Source organism: Pleurodeles waltl, chromosome 6, assembly GCF_031143425.1.
Source record: "Pleurodeles waltl isolate 20211129_DDA chromosome 6, aPleWal1.hap1.20221129, whole genome shotgun sequence".
NCBI classification, from domain to species: Eukaryota; Metazoa; Chordata; class Amphibia; order Caudata; family Salamandridae; genus Pleurodeles; species Pleurodeles waltl.
The window spans coordinates 781,568,193-781,574,255 of NC_090445.1; positions in this window are offsets into that span (position 1 = coordinate 781,568,193).

Here is a 6,063-nt window from a genome sequence, read left to right on the forward strand (position 1 = left end):
TTGTGAGTTGTGGGGGAAGAGGCGGTGTCCACTGCCAGTCCTCTGTACGGCTATCTGGTGTCTTCCAACCACAGAACGCACCTTCCCCCATAGGTCGTTCCACCTCTTCCTGATGTCATCCCTTGTTCTTGGATGCTGTCCCACGGCGTTGACCCTGTCCACGATCCTCCGCCATAGCTCCATCTTCCTTGCAATGGACGTCTACTGCACCTGTGATCCGAATAGCTGTGGCTCTACCCGAATGATTTCCTCCACCATGACCCTTAGCTCCTCCTCTGAAAACCTGGGGTGTCTTTGGGGTGCCATGGATGTGGTGTGAGTGATATGTGTGAGGATGTGTGGGGTGATGTGTGGGGTGATGTGTTGGGGTGTGTGGTGTGAGGTGCATGGATGGTGTATGGGTGATGGTGTTCTGTGGCTCAGATTGAGTGGGTGCTCCTGGCTTGTGTCTCTCTCTGTTGGCAATCTTTTTTTTCTCGTAAAGGGTTGTGGGTAATATGTGTGTGTGTTTTATATTGGATTGGGTGTCTGGGTGTGGTGTGTGTATGTGTGTCAGGTGTGTGTAGTTTGAATTGTCCAATATGGTGGTGTTTTGTAAATGTGTGTGTATTTTGAGTGCGGCCGTGTGTGCCGCCAGTGGTTTACCGTGGTTGAAAGACCGCCAAGGTGATTCGTGGGTCGTGATACTGAGGGCGTATTCCTGTTGGCGTAACGGTGTGGGTTTCGCTATCGCCAGTTTTTCACTGACCTTTGGGCTGGCGGACTTATATGTGTGTCTGTATAGTGGCAGATTTCTCTGTGTGGGTCATAATACCCGTAGCGGAATGCCGCCGTGGCCACGGTGTGTTGGCGGCCGTCAGCACGGCGGTAGGCAGCATTTACCGCCACGGTTGTAATGAGGGCCTTAATCTCCTGATGAACCCTTGAGTGGGTGGCTGGCACGTTCTGCTTTCTACTTCTGTGCCAGCTCTCCACAATTATGGCTGGCTATGGGGATGATGCTGGTGAAGGTTACTATAATGACCCTAAGAGGTCCTTTGAGCAGGACTTAGTGTATGCACTGGATGCTGCGGTATGCCACACGGTGAATGTAGCCTTCACCAAGGTTATCCAGCCCATTCAACAACATTTACTTGGCTTTGCTGAACAACAAGGTTGGATTCCCACCACTCCTCCCCTCAACAGTGAAGAATCCTCGATCCCCCACAAAGCCTTGGGGTTCAAGAACCCCCGCAAAGCAGACTTTGAAAGTTTCATGAGGTTGCTGGCTAAAGACCATGACTATTCTGACCCCCTCGTCAAAAAACAAAGCCCAAGAGGAAACAGACTCATCCTCCTCTGTTCAGCCCTCAGGCCTGGGAGATGACCCCATCCCACATAAGCGTAAGAAGACACATCACTCTCAGGAGTCCCTGCAAACACCTAAGGTCCTTACTTTTAAACCTGAAAATATCATTCATCCCAGGTCTACTCTATGGACACCTCCAGCCGAGGTGGCAGATTATGCTGAGGATTATGCTGAGCCACATATTCACCATGGGTTCAAGAAGGACATCAAATCTTGTCTGAGATCCGGGTGTCCCAGACCAGATTTCCCTTCCAAGGTCATGGAGACCCCGGAAATCTCAAAACATTTTCTCAAGACCCCAAGAAAGGCACCGATCGCACTTGACATGGGTGCCAAGACAAAATGCTTAATATTGCTGGGCCTATTACAAAAATCCTGGAAATGGGATTCCATGCCAAGGAATCGGGGACTCCCACCGATCCCAAGGTCTTAGTCGGGTGGGCCCTACATGCTCTGTGTTTCCTAGGAGACACTAATTGTGCTATTTCAAGCAAGCAACGCCGATTTATTCTTTTTAAGATGGACCCTAAACTCGCAGATCTCACTTCCTCAGAATCAGGCCCCTTAGCTCAGGGGTTACTTTTTTGTTCCCCTTTCCTTTAAAGAGCTTTGTAAATTATCGGCCACGTACGCGAACCTCGACAAAGCCCAGGGTTCTATCAAGAAAGTCCTCTGCCCACGTTTTAGCAGGGCCAAACACTTTCGAGGGCGAGCCATCAGCCCCAATTTCAACCAAGGTCCTCAACGTGGCTTCTCTCACTGAAACATAGGAGAATCCCAGGACCCCAACTCCTCCACCTCTACCTTTTACCACTCCTGTGCTCAAATTCGCAGGAACAGATTCCAAAGGGGAAGATCAAGAGGAGGCCAATCCTCCTACCAAGACTCAGGATCTACAGGTGAGCCTAATTTCCATTTCAGTTATAACTTTGGGGGGCAGGACCGGGTTGTTCCTTCACAACTGGCACAACATAACTCAGGATTCCTGGGTCCTGGAGACAGTTTGGGGTTACAAATTGGAGTTTTACAATTGCTCATCCCAACTCATTCTCCCTCCTGCCAAGTATTTTTACCTTCACGATCAGGAGTTAATCTCTGCAGAGTTATCAGATCTCCTGCTCATAGGAGCCATAGTAGAGGCTTTTCCTCGCCCTCTGGGTTTTCTCAGTCCAATTTTCTTAGTAGAAAAGAAGAACGGTGGATCCTGTCTAGTCTTGAATCTAACGGAATTCAATGGGTGGGTAATTTATCTCCACTTCAAAATGAAGGGCATCCATTTGCTAAGGGACATCCTTAGAGAAAAGGACGGATGGTTTGTATAGACATGAAAGATGCCTGTTTCTTCAGTTTCTTTGGAAAGGACAATGCTTTGAGTACAAAGTCCTTCCATTTGGGCTGTCATCAGTCCCTTGGTGCTTCACAAAAGTGATGCTCCCGGTAGCAGAATCTTTGAGCAAGAGGTGTTCGTCTGATAATCTATCTCAACGACATCATCATCATGGCTCAATACCCCAGTTACTTCTCACCCACCTGGAATTATCGATCTCCCTCCTCCAGGATCTGGGTTTCTTGTGAACAGTAAAAAGTTGGTTTTGACTCCCTCACAGCGAGTGGAGTTCCTGGGGTTTCAAGTGGACTCAATTCTGACCCAATTGATTCTTCCTCCTCTGAAGACCTGCAACATCAAGAAAGAATTGAGATAAATGTTGTGCAAACAAACTGAATCATTGAGATAGATAGCCCATATGGTGGGCCTGTTGTGTTCATCGATTCAAGCCATATTTCCAGGTCTCCTTTGTTACCTGGCCCTTCAACACCTGAAGATCTCTCACCTCCTGAAGGGTTGGGGATGGAGAGCTCGATGCAGTCGGATATCCATAGGGGGTTGTTAGTTCACAGCAGAATTGGACCTTTATATAATTTGCTTGGGGCTACTAGCGGGCTCATTTACAATCAGGAGGCTTTCACTGGTCAAGACACATTGTTGCATGCTCCTTTGGATGGACAACATGTCCGCAGTGAGATATGTCAAAAAACTGGGTGGGACAAAGTCCCAAATTCTGGCAGAGAACACCAAGATATCAGTGATAGTGGAGTATTTGCCGGGTCAGCACAACGCGGTGGCAGATTGGCAGTCTTGCCACCTTCAGGACTACAGTGATTGGAGATTGTATCCATGCTCTCCAAACTCTGTGGGGTCCTTTCTCAATATATCTTTTTGCCTCTTGCCTAAAATGTCACTTGGAAAGGTTTTCCAGTGGGTGCCAGGTTCCGGAAGCCTTGACGACAGATGAGTTCCTTCAGGAATGGTTTCCATTCCTGGGTTATGCCTTTCCCACCTTCATGATGATAACCAGGGTCTTGGCTCAAGTTCATCATCAACGAGCAGAACTGAGTCTAGTGACTCCTCTTTGGAGGGCTCAGGCTTTGTTCCCAGTAATATTGGAAATGAGCTGTACACCTCCATTTCTGATCCCGTCCTGGTGGAATCTTATTCTGGATCGAGGGGGGCTTCCTCATCCTCTGATCTTAGAGGAAAGCCTCTATTTTGCGGCTTGGAAAATTTCAGTGAGAGGTGGAGTCTCCCAGGTCTTTTGCTAGAATCTAATGACTATCTCAAAGGCCTGGTCATCCGGTACCCACAAACTCCATACTTTCGCGTGGAAGTGCTGGTGTAATCGGTGCTGTTCATGGGATGCCGATCTCTTTTCAGCGGATTGTAGTGTGGTCCTGAATTTCTTGTCTTCTTTGGCTACCTCTGGTTTAGCCTACAGGTCGGTAAACAATTATAGATCTGCTATCTCCTCAGAGCTACCCATTGTCTGTAAACTATTAAAAGGCATTCAGCAGTCCAATCCTCTATGTCTGAAATATTTGGCCCTCTGGGATGTGAGTGTGATCTTGCAGTTTTAAGATTCCTGGCTCGTAAATAAATATTTGTCTAGAAAGTAGCTTTCAGCTAAGCTTACCATGCTCTTGTGCTTGATTTCCCGTAAAGGTGTTTCAGATGTCAGATCATTGGATTTAGCGGGTAGAGTTTTCCAACCAAAGGGGGGACATTATTCATCACTCTTCATACCAATTGTAATACTAGGTCAGTGTCTTATCTTAGTTTTGCTGAAAACCCTAAACTCTGTGTGGTACAATGCTTCAAAGCATATGAGGTGAGTACAGCGGAGTTTCGTACTGATATGTGGGGAAAATTGTTGATTTCTTTGCAGAAACCGTTCCGTCCCTTCGGCTACTCTAGCTAGATGGATGCGATGGCTTTTAAATGAAGCAGGTGTTGATGCCTCCAAATTTTGCGCCAATTCTGCAAGCAGTACCATGGTGTCTAAGGGCCTCATTAAGAGTTTGGCAGATGTAAAACTCTGTTTGCCAAATCCTCAACAGGGTAACCACTGCCTACGCTGTGACCTCCCCGCAGAAGTCATTAAGAGTTTCCCGCTAGGTTGACGGGTGGAAACCCAAGTTTCCATCCGCTGGCCTAGCGGTAAACAGGCTACAAGGGGTTTGTTTGTCTCGTTCTCCCGAACCTCGTTATTCGGGGTTATGGGACGTGAACCAAGTTCTTAATTTTTTATCTGCTTGGCCGGATAATTGTCTCTTATCCAGGAAACAGCTTTCCTGCAAAGTTGGCGATGCTCTTGTGCCTAGTCTCTTGCAAGCATGTTTTCGATGTGCAGGCTTTTGATGTGTTTTCACTGTTTCTCCTCGGACAAAAACAGGTACCAGGTTTGTATCTTACCCCAGTTTTGATTCTCATCCTAGGTTATGCTTGGTGAGATGTCTTCAGCCATATGAAGCGGTCATGGAGGAGGTTAGACCTCGGGGGGGGCAGCTTTTAATTGCTGTCAAGGAACCGTTTAAGGCAGTGTCTTCGCCTACCATTGCTAGGTGGGTTCGTTGGATTATGTCAGAATCTGGCATTGACATTGGACGTTTTGGGGCTCACTCTACTAGAGGGGCCATGGCTTCCAAGGCCATTTTGGTCGGTGGGCGATTGGAGGATATTATGAGTTCGGCTGATTGGTCTTCGGAGTCCGTTTTCAAGAAGTTTTATTTTAAACCACTCCATGAGGCCGCCTCGTTGGTGGTAAGTAAGCTTTGAACCTGCATAATCCTCGCCTCCGGTCCTGCGATAGAATCAAAAATTTCCTAGCTATCGTGAAGGAAACTTTCAATTCTATTAAGGACACAGAGGCGAGGATTATCCCACCCATATACTATTTTTTAGTATTACCCACCCGGGATTGAACTGCCGGTTTGGTGATGTAGGAGTCCTCTTAGCAGGTGTATTTTTTCTTGGTGTTGATTAAATATTGGACCCATTTCTTATGCTTTGTTATGGCTATACTTCTGAGATATATATTTACTTATGTATATATTTTAATTAACACTTGTTAGCTATCTTTGGAGTTTTACTTCTTTGAGTTTGGTCTCTTGCTATGTCTAATCTCTTCCTTGTCTTGTAGGAGGTGATTCTAAAGGAGATTGAAGTCGTGAGTTCCTTAACTTTCTTCAGTGAAGAAGAGGAAGGACTGCGCCCGCCAGTTATTTATATATACACTGTTATGGACTTGGGATTGGTTACTCGTTGTCATGGTTTTTTGTGGGCATCATGGGAGTTGTAGTTTAATGTGTTTAAACTTTGAACTTGCTGTTATCAATAAAGTGAAGAAAGGACTGCATAATCCTCACCTCCGTGTCCTTAA